At 35.3% G+C, this 16,342-nt stretch overlaps 1 pseudogene; it reads left to right on the top strand.

Moving 5' to 3' along the window:
* The first annotated feature begins 620 nt into the window (after positions 1–620).
* Positions 621–16,342, top strand: part of LOC107762973 (acetyl-CoA-benzylalcohol acetyltransferase-like) — a 49,145-nt pseudogene continuing 33,423 nt past the window's right edge.

A 16,342-nucleotide genomic window follows, 5' to 3' on the forward strand; every position in this document is an offset into this window, starting at 1 on the left:
AACTCGAAATGAATTGAAAGGCAATCGACCCATCAGATTGAATCAAACAAAGCATAATGTCAATGCACAAAGCATAATGTAATCTCAAAATTCTGAATCCACCTATCATCCATATGGTACATGTCATTTTCAAATTCTGAATCCGCCTATATTTTTAATGTTAGTGCACAAAGCATAAGCTCATAGATTTATAGTAGTTTTCTGTAATCTCAAAATTTATACAGTAAATTTTATTTTAGAAGGATTAAAGAAGCAATTTCCAATGAAAGACAGAAAATCAAATAATTCGACACTTGTATTTCGAACTCTGTCATTCTTTTTAAACATCAGACTAACAAAAGTTCAGAATGTAAACAAAAAAGAAAAAAATTGAAAAGCACATGACAGTCAATTTTTGGCAGCAACTAGAACTTCATACTTCCCTCGGAGTTTGAAGTGCGGACTGTCTAACAAAACAGACATGTTATACTTCACTGGGAGTTGGAAGTGTGACTGCAAGTCAACTAACAAACAAAGAGCATATTAAAAGGCCTCTACATAGTAAATATATTGCAAAAGAATTCAGAAAATTTCCAAGTATTTAATTTCCAGCTTAAGCTAGTCAAATCAAGAGATACACTATGATCCAAACCAAGCAAAGTTTGAATGGTTCTTGTATTAAAATTGAAATCTTGAATGAAAAACTCATTAAACCATCATTACCAACTCCAAAACACCTCCATTCCTATAAGCTATCCTTCTTTGATCAGCGTGCTCCTAATTTTGTTGTACCCCTTCTTTACTTCTACCCTCCTGTTCCAACTAAAAAATTCGAGCTACAAAGTGCTAAAGCAGTTCATGCACAACTACAAAATTCAATATCTGAGATTCTAACAAAGTTTAATCCACTTGTTGGACGGTTGTCAGAAGATGGTAATCTATATCTATATATAATATAAAAGAGGGAAATTGAGAGTTGATGTGGCATGTTTCATAGGTAAGAATCTCTATTTATCTATTTTCTCAAAATTTTGGACTTTTTCCTTATTTTAAATACAAATTCCTTATTTATCTTCTCTAATTATTATTACTTTATTCCTTTTCTTGCCGTACTAATTTATTCTTTTTCCTTAAACCGTTTACAACTTGATTGGTAACGTTTAGTCATTCTTCAACTTCTCGCACCTCTTTGAATTCCAGACTATTTGCACCTCTTTGTATTCCTTCTTTCGAATATATTCTTCTTCCTCTTCAATATCTTCTAGAACCAGAACATGGGAATTCCATTGTGGAGAAACTCCAAGTTCCTGAGTATTTATGAAAACGTATATTAATTGTTCATAGAAAAAATAACTATAGTCATATGGTGTTTTACACCCATGAGCGTTGCTACAATCACATCTCAACCATATTGGAATTTGGAACTCCAAGTAGAAGCGACTTGCAATATAATGTTACATTATTTAGTGGAAACCTTTAAAAACTCTACTTGCACGATAGAGCAAAGTGCTTGGAGCTTTGTGGTTTACGGTGAGAATAATAATTTTTTTATAATTTTTCATTTATCTATCTTAAAAGTCTCTTTTTTCTCTCTTCCTTCGGTATAACTTCGATCTTTAGTCCTTGAATTCTGATTGCTTCTATGTTTCGGACATTACATGTTGAAGTTGCTTGTAACTCCTACACCTCACTAACATATCTTCACCAAATGAAATATGTTTCTCTCTAGAATTTACCACATGCAAGATATCTACTTTTTTTATAATTCGGGTATATTTAGACGGCTAAAATTACTTCATGTTCATTGTTTATTTGCCCCTTTTGATTTTTTGTTCTTTGATTTCTTCTGTTTTCAATTTTAAGCAACTTTCTTTTTTAATTATTTGAGTTATAAGCTTGGTTACTGGAGATTGATTAATTATCGTAGGGATGTTGAGTAGGAAATTGTCTCATCCTATAGAAAAACACAAATCCATTATCATATCTGGGAAGCCTAGCTAGCATCAAAAGGTGGAAACAAATGTACATAATAGGTCCTTCCTAAAATTGAGAGCATGTATATATGTGAATTTGAGGGAATAGGAGAAGATAGAGGAGGTGAATTTATGGTAGGGATTTTGATATACCGCCTATCGTGTGATTTCGGTTACTAATTCTAGAATTAATAAGCCTTTATTTCTTTTGTCTAGATTAATAAACCTTTATCAGTCCATGATAGTCATAATGATTATAATCAAATTGTAGCTGATGCAGAGTTATTATTTTCAGTTATTTTTGAAATTAATTAGGTGAAAAGTTGATTAATTGCATTTGAAGACTTTTCGAAAATTAATAATTAGATAAATGAAGAAATGAAGGGAAAGGTCAAAAAAAGGAGAAAAAAGATAATTGAGTTTCTTGGCCAAAAACACATGCCACGTCAGCATTTCCCAGTTTATATATATATATATATATATATATATATATATATATATATATATATATATATATATATATATATATATAGATCTGTGTTTTAAAAGGCGTTTTTGGGGCGAGGCGTACCAAAAACGCCCCGGGGCGATGGTGTGGGGCGAAAGTCTCAAGGGGCGTACGCCCCGCAATTTAGGGCGTACGCCCGGGCGTTCGGGGCGCGTTTTTTTAGTAAGGAGTAAGCCCCAGAAACTTTTTCAAATTAAAACAAAATTTGATGAATTAGTCCTTCATATAATACCCAAATTCTCAAAAGTCGGTTTGGTAATTACTCAAAAGGTTTAAAAAGGAACTCAAAAGTATTAAATTTAAAAGTAAAGACTTTTTTTATTGATTTAAGCCTTAATTCATGGTTTTCCCAAATTTTTATCTTATCCGCTAGTCTGCTAATGTCTCCCAAAAGTAACGAATGTTTAATTTTTTTTACAAATACAAAGATAACTATATTCTTCTTCATAGCAGCAAATTCAAGGTTCAAATTGCAGGTTAATCATCCTTTTTGTTCCTCCATATAGAAAACTTTATTCTTTTAGACTCAAATTACTTGTGCTTGTAAGTAACGTATAATAGATTATTTTGATTAGTTTTTTGTGGGGATAGAGCACACATATATATAGTTTTCTTCAATTTTTATGCAATTTTACCTGTTTATAAATATTAACTGTCATTATATTATTTTATAAAATATTAAAAATTAAATATCTATGGGGCTTACGCCCCGCTGAGGCATATGTAAAATGCCCTGTCTTACGCACACGCCTTTTAAAACACTGATATAGATATAGATATAGATATAGATATAGATATAGATATAGATATACTAGAAGGTTTGGTTTCGGTTCTTGAAAATTTATGTCAACACTATTAATTGGTCTTGAGGGAAAATTCAAACTGTTGTTTTGTCTTTTTTATGGGTTTGAGATTTAGTCCCAATGAAAAAGAGTGAAATTTGTTCAAATAGTCTTTAATCCGGATAAACTCATACTTAATTTATATGTAGTGACCTCAGCATTTTAAAAGGGTAGTTTGATTACGAGTTTATATATTATACTATATAGTTTTGATGACAAAAAAAACTGAGTTGAATATTAGCACCAATAATTACTCAAATATAGGGAGAGCTTCAAACATAAAATCATGTTATAAATCTGCTGAAATGCTTTGATTTCTTTAGAGAAAGACACTCTTACATAAACTAAATATTTTATATAGTTCATTATGTTCTATTTTTACTATCTTGTTGTATTCAGTAGAAGTTTGATTTGTTAGAAATGATTTGCAAATCTCTATTTGTACACAATTTCTTTTAATGGGTTTCGTAGACTTAATTTGTGATGAATGATCATAGATTGGTTGAAAATTGGGCTTGATATATAACAAGAATAAAAATTTTAGATGACATTTATATTTGGCTGTGAGGAATATTGTGGAACTAGAAAAGCTTCTCACTTGTTGGACTATTACATTGGTAATGAAAAGTTTAAATTCATTTATATAAAATTATAAGTGTACAGCCAATAATATTATTTTTATCTTATTTGTATAGTAATTGGCAGTTGTAAGATGAAATTTACGTAATTTTGGTTTTAATTTTGCCTTTTCATCGCACAATACTCCTTAAATCATTCTTAATTAGGTAAAATTCAAATAAACTGCATTCTAATTCCTTTGGTAGAAGCAAATTAAATGCTTTAGATGTCTAATTCCTTTCATTTTACTTATTTATGATAACAAAGTCTTCTGTATTTTTGGTTCCAGTATGTCTATAGTTTTTATATTTGTAAGATAAAATATTTTTATAATCGCGCAAAGCGCGGACAAAATCACTAGTATAACAATAAATTTTGTGTTTTGAAAAATCAAAAGACAAAAGAAAGTGTAACAAATTGTAGCATTTCATTGCCAAATATCAATAAGTGCTATTATCTCTAGAATTATACAAAGTTCGACGAAAGTATCATTTCATTCGTCTGTTCAACTATTGAATTAAGGTTGATCTTGAGTTTGATGACCCTCTAACTAATTAATAAGAGAGAAATAATCGTATGAAGTTCAACTAGATGAACTAGCCTAATAAAATTGGACTTTTACTTAAATATTCATATATATTTGAGCTGAAAATTTAATTTTCTGAATTTAGGATTTAAACCCAATTCTATATGGACTAATTCAGTCATTTTTAAATGTCTACAGGTACTTCCATAGAATGTCATGACCAAGGAGTAATTTACTTAGCCTAGACAAAGCCCACAAAGATACTGATCTTGTTAAAGTATTTGTGACACCAATAAGAATCAGGCTAGCTGAATGTAATACCTTATATTTTATTAATAATGGTATATAAGTCTTTAACTAAAGTTTTAAAAAAATAATAATAGGAGAATGGGCTAAAGCCCATTAGAAGAAGAAGCGTAAAAAGGGGAAAAGGGACGTACGTAAAGGTACTTAGGCCTCTATGTTAGAACACACAAATTCACATTCTAAACAAAGAAGAAGAAGAAGAAGAAGAAGAAGAAGAAGAAGAAGAAGAAGAAGAAGAAGAAGAAGAAGAAGAAGAAGAAGAAGAAGAAGAAGAAGAAGAAGAAGAAGAAGAAGAAGAAGAAGAAGAAGAAGAAGAAGAAGAAGAAGAAGAAGAAGAAGAAGAAGAATAAGAAGAAGAAGAGGAATCTGAGAAGGAACATGACAAGTTTGTCATCTTTGGTAGGAGATATCTCATATGGGCTCTTTTCTTCTGGTAATTCTTTTTATCTCAGTTCATAAATTTAAAGGGTTTTTACAAGGTATAAGAAATTTAATACCAATAAGAGTTATTCTGGGCAAATTATGTAATTAAAAGTTGGTCAATGTTACTGTAGGATAAATTCACTTGGAAAAAAAGAAGGAATATTATGGACAGTAATGTTATTTCAGTTTCAATTTATGCACACGATTAAGGAAATTGAACAGTACAAAGAATAAAACATATAAATACCTTTTTATTTAAAAGATTTTGGACTAATTTAAATTACTCATAGCTGTCACGACCCCAAATTCCCTCCGTAGAATGTCGTGATGGCACCTAATGTCTAAGACTAGGTAAGCCTATCAATGCGGAATAATAATAAATATCTGAAATAAATAAACTATAATTCAAACAATTTCAACTCCCAAAATCCGGTAAAAATAAGTCACAAGCTTCTAAGAATTTATTCTCTATAATATATTAGAGTCTAAAGCAAATAAGGAAGACAACATAGTAAGATAGAAGGGGACTCCGGAGTCTGCGGACGCTGGAAGATATACTTCGAATTCTCCTCGTACAGCTAGTTTACTGATGCGTGGTCTGATAAGATGTACCTGGATCTGCACAAAAAGATGTGCAGAAGCGTAGTATGAGTACACCATAACGATACCCAATAAGTGCCAAGCCTAACCTCGGTAGAGTAGTGACGAGGTCATGTGAGGCCCTACTGGAATATAATAATGGAATAGTAAAATGTTTAACAATATAGTAAAATAAAATGACACTAGAAATGAATCAAATAGTATGTCACATTTAATGACACCAAATAATTGTAAATAATATCTCGTGGAATCAAAACAGAACTTCCTTCAACTTTATGAAAATCACAACAATTAATCGAAGGCAACTATGGCCATAAATCAATATTAACAAGGGCACTACCGAGTTACCGTCTCGTAGTCCCAAATTCTAAATAATTTCACAATATCTCATTTTCTTATATCACCGCGGGAGCCTTCACGATTTATTTGAAGAAAATATTTTTCCCGAAATAGCATCCCGCGTTTTAGCCACCCTTATCACACCGCATGACTTCTAGTAGCCCCTCCTACTAGCCACGCGTATCAAGCCACCCTTAACTCACCGCATGCATTTCAACACTCATACCTTATACCACCGCATGCGTATCAATATCACAATATATCACAATTTACACATCAAGTGCCCAATATTTAAATTTTTCCACAAAAAAAATCAACAACAATATTTTTTCAATAATAAAGAGCTCACGGCTCATGCCAGAATAATCCAAAAACAAATTCTTACGAAAATATTCAAGAATAAATAATTCAGGAAAAATAATATTTCAAATTTTTAATACGTTGCTTCAATATCAAATTTAAAAATATCAAATACTTCATATTAATAATATTTAATTTAAAAAAAATCAACCTTAAAATAATGCACAGTATAAAAAAAACCAAGTTTCAATTAAACAGGTAAAATAATTAGCAGAAAAAGGCAAACAAATTTAAAATATATATATATCACAGATCAATGATGAAGAATATAACAAGATAAAATAATTTAATAAATGCGCAACAATGATCTACACAATTTAAAATTATAATCTTTCACATTTAGCCCGTGTACACACTCGTCACCTCGTGTACATGACTTTCAACATATTTTAATAATCACATAAATATCAATTCTAGGGAAAATTTCCCCCACACAAGGTTAGACAAGTCACTTACCTCGACTTGCTCCAATTTAACCAAGTATTATGGTTTTTTCTCAAATTTTCCGACTCCGATCGACTCATATCTAGTCATAATTAATTCGATACAGTCAACAAAAAATTATAGTAATCAATTTCATAAGAAAATATTACATTTTCATTAAAATTCGAAATTAGCTCAAAATTTGCTCGTGGGGCCCACATCTCGGAATCCGGTGAAACTTACAAAATCCGACAACCCATTCAATTACGAGTCCACCCATACCAATTTTACCAAAATTCGATAACAACTCGACCTCCAAATCTTAAATTTTTATTTTTGAAAGATTTTGCAAAAATCTTGATTTTTCTTCCATAAATTTACGGATTCATGATGTAAATGAGTATGGAATCATGAAATATAATCAATATAGGATAAAGAACACTTACCCCAATGTTTTCCTGTGAAAATAGTCCAAAAATCGCCCAAGAACCGTGCTCCAAAAATCCAAAACGAAATGAATGAAATGACCATTTTTGGTCCTTAAGTTTCTGGCAATCCGTCACTAAATGTCCATTTTCCATCACTAAAAGTCCATTTTTCGTCACTAAAAGTCCACCAGAAATTACTCTATCAGCCTTCCTTCAATTGATCATAACTTTATGTACAAATGTCCAAATGATAAATGGTTTAAATCTTTGGAAACTAGAATCAACCGACTACAACTTTCATGTTTTGCAACTTTTCTGATTCCTTATGAATTGCAAGATATAAGCTTCCAAAGTCGGCTCTATGCATCAGAATTTCTGGCGAAACTGCTCTACCAGCTTTCATTCAATCCATCATAACTTTCTGTACAAATGTCCAAATAATGAATGGTTTAACTTTCTGGATACTAGAAACAAACGACTATAACTTTCATGTTTTGATAATTTTCCGATTCCTTATGAATTACGAGATATAAGCTTCCAAACTTGGCTCCTCTGCAAGTTTCTAGCAACCTTCTTTGTCCGAAATCCATTCCGTTTACCTTCCGAATTCCACCCGAAACCTTCGGGACCTTAACCAATTATTCCAACATGTCCCAAAATACAATATGAACTTAGTCGAGGCTTCAAATCACATCAAACAATATCAAAACGACTAATCGCACCTCAAATCAAAATCGATGAACTTTGAACTTTCAATTTCTACAAACAACACCGGAACCTATCAAATCCAGTCCAATTGACCTCAAATTTTGCACGCAAGTCATAAATAACATAACGGAGCTATGAAAATTTTCAGAATCGGATTTCGATCCCAATATCAAAAAGCCAACCCCTCGGTCAAACTTCCCAAAAATTCAACTTCCGTCATTTCAAGCCTAATTCCACTACGGACTTCCAAATAAAATTCTGATCACGCTCCTAAGTCCAAAATTACCATACGGAGCTGTTGGAATCATCAAAATTCTATTCTGGGGTCATTTGCACAAAATTCGACATCCGGTCACTATTTGAACTTAGACTTTTAATTTTTAATCAAAATTCCATATCTTGGGCTAGGGACCTCGGAATTTGGTTCCGGGCATACGCCCAAGTCCCAATTCACGATACGGACCTACCGGAACTATCAAAATACTAATTCGAGTCCGTTTGCTCAAAATATTGACCAAAGTCAACCTAGTTGAGTTTTAAACCTCTAATTCACATTTTAATCCATTTTTCACTTGAAAACTTTTCGGAAAATTTTTACGGACTGCACACGCAAGTCTAGTAATGGTAAATAGTGCTTAGATCACATAATTAATCATTAAATTTAAAGATGATATTTTGGGTCATCACATTCTCCACCTCTAAAACAAACGTTCGTCCTCGAACGGAGTTAGAAAAAGTATCTAAGCTGGTGAATAAGTGTGGATAACAGCTGCGTAAATCATGCTCGACCTCCCAAGTTGCCTCCTCGACCGGATGACCCCTCCACTGAACCTTTACGGAAGCAATGTTCTTTGACCTCAGCTTTCGAACTTGCCTATCTAAAATAGCCACAGGTTCCTCAACATAAGATAGATCCTTGTCCAACTGAAGTCTAACACATAAGACGGATCGCCGTGATATTTCCAAAGCATAGAAACATGGAATACCGGATGAACCACAAAAAGACTAGGTGGTAGTGCAAGTCTGTAAGCCACCTCTCCAACTCTCTCAAGAATCTCAAAAGGCTCAATATACCTAGGGCTCAACTTTCTCTTCTTCCCGAACCTCATCACACCCTTCATAGGCGAAACCCGGAGCAATACCCGCTAACCAACCATGAATGCAACATTACGAACCTTCCGATCCACATAACTTTTCTGTCTAGATTGGGCTTTACGAAGTCGATCCTGAATCAACTTAACCTTTTCCAGGGCATCCTGAACCAAGTCTGTACCCAAAAGTCTAGCCTCGCCTGGTTCGAACCAACCCACTGGAGACCGGCCCCGCCTACCATACAAGGCCTCATACGGAGCCATTTGAATGCTTGACTGGTAACTGTTGTTGTAAGTAAACTCCGCAAGTGGTAAGAACTGATCCCAAGCACCCCCAAAATCTATCACACACGCACGAAGCATATCCTCTAGTATCTGAATAGTGCGTTCGCACTGCCCGTCCGTCTGAGGGTGAAATGTTGTACTCAACTCCACACGAGTACCCAACTCACGATGTACTGCCCTCCAAAACCGTGAGGTAAACTGTGTATCTCGGTCAGAGATGATAGATGTTGGTACACTGTGAAGTCTGACAATCTCGTGAATATATACCTGAGCTAGCTGCTCTGAAGAGTAAGTAGTAATCACAGGAATGAAATGAGCTGACTTGGTCAATCTATCCACAATCACCCAAACTGCATCGAACTTCCTACGAGTCCGTGGGAGCCCAACAATGAAATCCATAGTGATCCGCTCCCATTTCCATTGTGGAATTTCTAACTTCTGAAGCAATCCACCTGGTCGTTGATACTCATATTTCACCTGGTGACAATTTAGGCACCGAGCTACATATTCCACTATATCTTTCTTCATCCGCCTCCACCAATAGTGTTGTCTCAAGTCTTGATACATCTTTGCAGCACCCGGATGAATGGAGTACCGTGAACTGTGAGCCTCCTAAAAAATCAAGTCGCGCAAACCATCTACATTTGGCCCACATAGCCTGCCCTACATCCGTAATACATCTTTATCTCCAATAGTGATTTCCTTGGCATCGCCATACTGAATTGTGTCCTTAAGGACAAGTAGATGGGGGTCATCATACTGCGTTCCCTGATACGGTCGTAAAGAGAAGACTATGAAACCACTCAAGCCAAAACTCGTCTCGTCTCGGAAACATCCAATCTGACAAACTGGTTGGCCAAGGCCTAAACATCCAAGGTCAAAGGCCTCTCTGCTACTGGTAAATATGCTAAGCTGCCCACACTCTCCGCCTTACGACTCAAGGCATTGGCTACTACATTGGCCTTCCCAAGATTATAGAGAATGGTGATATCATAATCCTTAAGCAACTCCAACCGTCTCCGCTGCCGCAAATTAAGATCCTTCTGTTTAAACATATGTTGTAGACTTTGGTGATCGGTGTAGACCTCGCAATGGACACCATACAAATAATGCCCCCAGATCTTTAAGGCATGAACAATAGCTGCTAACTCAAGGTTGTGTACAATATAATTCTTCTCATGTACATTTAACTGTCTGGACGCGTAGGCAATCACCCTACTGTCTTGCATCAACACTGCGCCGAGGTCAATATGCGACGCATCACAATACGCAATATAAGACCCTGGACATGTAGGTAATACCAACATTGGGGCTGTAGTCAAAGCTGTCTTGAGCTTTTGGAAGTTCTCCTTACATTCTTCGGTCCATCTGAACAGAGCACCCTTCTAGGCCAATCTGGTCTTCATAGTTGTTCATAATCAATTACATAATCGTCAATTAACTTCATGTTAACAAAAATCTCATTTCAAACTTTCACAATACTGATAACGAGACACGAGGCATGAAGACCTCAAAATTATTTACCCAAAATAATGAGTCATATTTAATGTCACCTGGGCGGGAACCTATCTTGTAAGTTAAAACTCAATAATTACAACACAAATTTGGCAAGTATGCACAGAGGATTTCATATAAGTATTTTCAAATAAGCCTAACAGGCATGAATCCCTATTAGTACTATAGTACAAATTAAAATTCACAAGGGAGAACTTAAACACAAGAATTTTCCTCACAAGGATCTCGTCCTTATATAACTTCCATCGCAGCTCGTAGCCCGGTTTAAATATATCAGTTTATATTAAATGCGAGGATCTCATCCTCAATTCTGAATCACAAGTAATATGCACATCGTGCCAATCAAAACTTTTCATTTGCTCCTTCTAAATAATTTCCGTTAAATAAAATCACAACACATAATGAACCCCACACTGGTAGGGCATATAATTCATAATTTGCAATTAATTATTCAGAATTTATATCAAAACTTACCGAAATGAGTAACATAAAGCCACCTTTATCCTCACAACTCTTATTAGTGACCAACATGGAGTGATAGGCGTAGTTATCTCCATAGAATCTCCCAACAAGAGTAAACATATAAGTAGATTATAGAATTACGAAGCTCACTCATAAGTGGAGCACTATAGAAGGACTCGTTTCGATACTGAGAACCGAATCAAGTTAAGAAAATTATTCCTTTATATTATATCAAGGTCATATCTGTAACGACCCCAACTGATGTAGCGACCTCCGCCATACCATAAAAATATATTAACGGCTGGGTCTCCACCTCTACGACGCCTTCTACCCACATGTCCTCCACCCCTAACTAGTCATGTGGGTGGTGTAGTAACTTCAATGGGGCACGTAGCCTGAGTGCTTTGATGAAATATGTCTCTCCCAAGTTTGGGACAATTTTCTCATGATATGCCTAGTATCACCGTATTCATAACAACCCATTTGTGGGTTTGGCTGCTCATATTGAGTCTGTGCCAGACAACTGGAATAACCATTGTAGGAACTCATGTCGGTGGTGCATTAAAAGAACTTACTGGAGCACCCCGAGTAATCTGATGTGCGGACTGGGCTGGCCGACTGCCCGAGCCCCCGCCATAATAATTTATACTTGCAGAGTAGAATCCACTGAATCCCCCAGAACCTTCAAATGTCTTGGTCTCCTTAGTTTCCTTTTTCCTCACCCCGAACACGTTCTAATATCTTAGCAAGTTGTACAACTAGGAGAAATGAAGTATCAGCTTGTAGCTTCCGAGTCGTACAAAATTTTATGATCATAATTGAGTTCTTTAATGAGTCTGTGGACTCGCCCTCTGGCTGTAGGAAGCAAAGTAGGAGTATGACGGGCTAACTTATTGAACTTGATGGCATATTCTGACACCGTCAATGGTGTCCTGGCGCAACCGTTCAAACCCTATGCGCCATGCATTACGGAGAGACTGGGAAACAAACTCTTTCAAAAGCGTTTCTGAGAATTGAGCCAAGTGGGCAGTGTTGCATTGGCTGGTCTTCCCTCTTCATAGGCTTGCCACGAACACTGGTGGAGAATTATCTCTCCCAAGGCAAATTTCTTCTTTTGTTATGCTGACTCAACACTGTTGAGCTGACCAATTTCTTAACATACTCTTCGATTCTTCTTTGGGGTAACCCTTACCCCTATTTATACACAACGATCACAAAAGTAGAGCTCCATACAGACAAATCTTTAACCACATAGTCCAGACTCTCGTCAACAAGTGTACTTCCTCCGAAGCACCCCAAAATCTGCAACAGTGATGTCCACGCTGAGTAGACCTTCTACAAATTTAGAGTTGTTTCTATAACTCCTTTGGTATTGAAGTATAGGATTATTAAAGAGGCGGACATACCGCAAGTCCCAACGTTATCCTCTACAAAATCTCAGGCCTTAGACATGTGTAAATTTTAGGGAACCTTTCAGTACCACATATATACATTTCAGGCCAAAACTGATATAACACATGACCCCGCAATCCACCCATTGGTAGTGGACTCCCCCCACTCGGCGCGAAGTCATAGGTCACAACGTCCGACGATCCACAATAATAACCTTCACAGCTTGTATAAATCAACCAGACGCCAACGTCTGTTGCACCCCCGCATGATTCACTAGGTGATCTCTCAATACGCCCGCATTTTCAATCGGAACAACATGTTGAGGCAATGTTTGAGCATCTCTGGCTCCCTCGTAGTCCATCTGCGGCATCACAAACCATTGACGCATAACTGATACCAGGTGCGCAATGTCATACATGAGTGGATACAAAGGAATATAAGATATATATTTCAAACTAAATCAATGTCGCACGATAAGGAATCAAAGAAGTGAATATTTCCTAACAGTTTCATAGCTTCTCGAAGATAAATACAGACGTCTCCGTACCTATCCGCAAGACTCTACTAAACCTGCTTGTGACTCATAACACCTATGAACCTAGAGCTCTGATACCAACTTGTCACGACCCCAAATTTCCTCCGTAAGATGTCGTGATGGCACCTAGTCTCTAAGACTAGGTAAGCCTATCAATGCGGAATAATAATAAATATCTCAAATAAATAAACTACAATTCAAACAATTTCAACTCCCAAAACATGGTAAAAATAAGTCACAAGCTTCTAAGAATTTATTCTCTATGTCTCTATACATTAGAGTCTAAAGCAAATAAGGAAGACAACATAGTAAGATAGAAGGGGACTCCGGAGTCTGCGGACGCTGGCAGATATACCTCTAAGTCTCCTCGTACAGCTAGTTTACTGATGCGTGATCTGATAAGATGTACCTGGATCTGCACAAAAAGATGTGCAGAAGCGTAGTATAAGTATACCACAGCGGTACCCAGTAAGTGCCAAGCCTAACCTCGGTAGAGTAGTGACGAGGTCAGGTGAGGCCCTACTGGAATATAATAATGGAATGATAAAATGTTTAACAATATAGTAAAATAAAATGACACTGGAAATGAATCAAATAGTATGTCACATTTAATGACACCAAATAATTGCAAATAATATCTCGTGGAATCAAAACTGAACTTCCTTCAACTTTATGAAAATCACAACAATTAATCGAAGGCAACTATGGCCATAAATCAATATTAACAACGACACTACCGAGGTACCGCCTCGTAGTCCCAAATTATAAATAATTTCACAATATCTCATTTCCTTATATCACTGCGGGAGCCTTCACGATTTATTTGACGAAAATATTTTTCCCGAAACAGCATCTCGCATTTTAGCCACCCTTATCACACTGCATGACTTCTAGTAGTCCCCTCCTACTAGCAACGCGTATCAAGACACCCTTATCTCACCGCATGCGTTTCAACACCCATACCTTATACCACCGCATGCGTATCAATATCACAATATACTACAATTTAAACCTCAAGTGTCCAATATTTAAATTTTTCCACAAAATAAATCAACAACAATATTTTTCAATAATAAAGAGCTCACGGCTCATGCCAGAATAATCCAAAAAAAAAAATCTTACGAAAATATTCAAGAATAAATAATTCAGAAAAATAACATTTCAAATTTTTAATACGTTGCTTCAATATCAAATTTAAAAATATCAAATACTTCATATTAATAATATTTAATTTAAAGAAAATCAACCTTCAAATAATGCACAGTATAAAAGAAACCAAGTTTCAATTAAACGGGTAAAACAATTAGCAGAAAAAGGCAAATAAATTTAAAATATATATATATCACAGATCAATGATTAAGAATATAACAAGATAAAATAATTTAATAAATGCGCAATAATGATCTACACAATTTAAAAATATAATCTTTCACATTTAGCCCGTGTACACACTCATCACCTCGTGTACATGACTTTCAACACATTTCAATAAACACATTAATATCAATTCTAGGGAAAATTTCCCTCACACAAGGTTAGACAAGTCACTTACTTCGACTTGCTCCAATTTAACCAAGTATTATATTTTTTCCTCAACTTTTCGACTCCGATCGACTCGTATCTAGTCATAATTAATTCGATACAGTCAACAAAAATTATAGTAATCAATTTCATAAGAAAATATTACATTTTCATTAAAATCCGAAATTAGCTCAAAATTTGCTCGTGGGGCTCACATCTCGGAATCCGGCGAAACTTACAAAATCCGATAACCCATTCAATTACGAGTCCACCCATACCAATTTTACCAAAATCCGATAACAACTCGGCCTCCAAATCTTACATTTTCGTTTTTTGAAGATTTTGCAAAAAGCTTGATTTTTCTTCCATAAATTCACGGATTCATGATGTAAATGAGTATGGAATCATGAAATATAATCAATATATGATAAGGAACACTTATCCTAATATTTTTCCTTGAAAATCGCCCAAGAACCGTGCTCCAAAAATCCAAAACGAAATGAATGAAATGACCATTTTTGGTCCTTAAGTTTCTGTCAATCTGTCACTAAAAGTCCACCAGAAACTGCTCTACCAGTCTTCCTTCAATTGATCATAACTTTATGTATAAATGTCCAAATAATAAATGATTTAACTCTTTGAAAACTAAAATCAACCTACTACAACTTTCATGTTTTGCAACTTTTCTGATTCCTTATGAATTGCGAGATATAAGCTTCCAAAGTCGGCTCCATGTATCAGAATTTCTGGCGAAACTGCTCTACCAGCCTTCTTTCAATCCATCATAACTTTCTGTACAAATGTCCAAATAATGAATGGTTTAACTTTCAGAAAACTAGAAACAAACGACTACAACTTTCATGTTTTGACAATTTTCCGATTCCTTATGAATTACGAGATATAAGCTTCCAAATTTGGCTCCACACACCAGAAATTTCGCCCAAATTTCCAACAACCTTCTTTGTCCGAAATCCATTCCGTTTACCTTCCGAATTCCACCCGAGACCTTTGGGACCTTAACCAATTATTCCAACATGTCCCAAAATACAATACGAACTTAGTCGAGGGTTCAAACCACATCAAACAACATCAAAATGACTAATCGCACCTCAAATCAAAATCTATGAACTTTAAACTTTCAATTTCTACATACAACACCGGAACCTATCAAATCCAGTCCAATTGACCTCAAATTTTGCACACAAGTCATAAATGACATAACGGAGCTATGAAAATTTTCAGAATCGAATTTCGACCCCGATATCAAAAAGTCAACCCATCAGTCAAACTTCCCAAAAATTCAACTTTCGGCATTTCAAGCCTAATTCCACTACGGACTTCCAAATAAAATTCCGATCACGCTCCTAAGTCCAAAATCACCATACGGAACTGTTGGAATCATCAAAATTCTATTCCGGGGTCATTTGCACAAAATTCGACATCCGGTCACTATTTGAACTTAAACTTTTAATTTTTAATCAAAATTCCATATCTCGGGCTAGGGACTT

This window comes from Nicotiana tabacum, chromosome 15 (assembly GCF_000715075.1).
Source record: "Nicotiana tabacum cultivar K326 chromosome 15, ASM71507v2, whole genome shotgun sequence".
Classification (NCBI taxonomy): Eukaryota; Viridiplantae; Streptophyta; class Magnoliopsida; order Solanales; family Solanaceae; genus Nicotiana; species Nicotiana tabacum.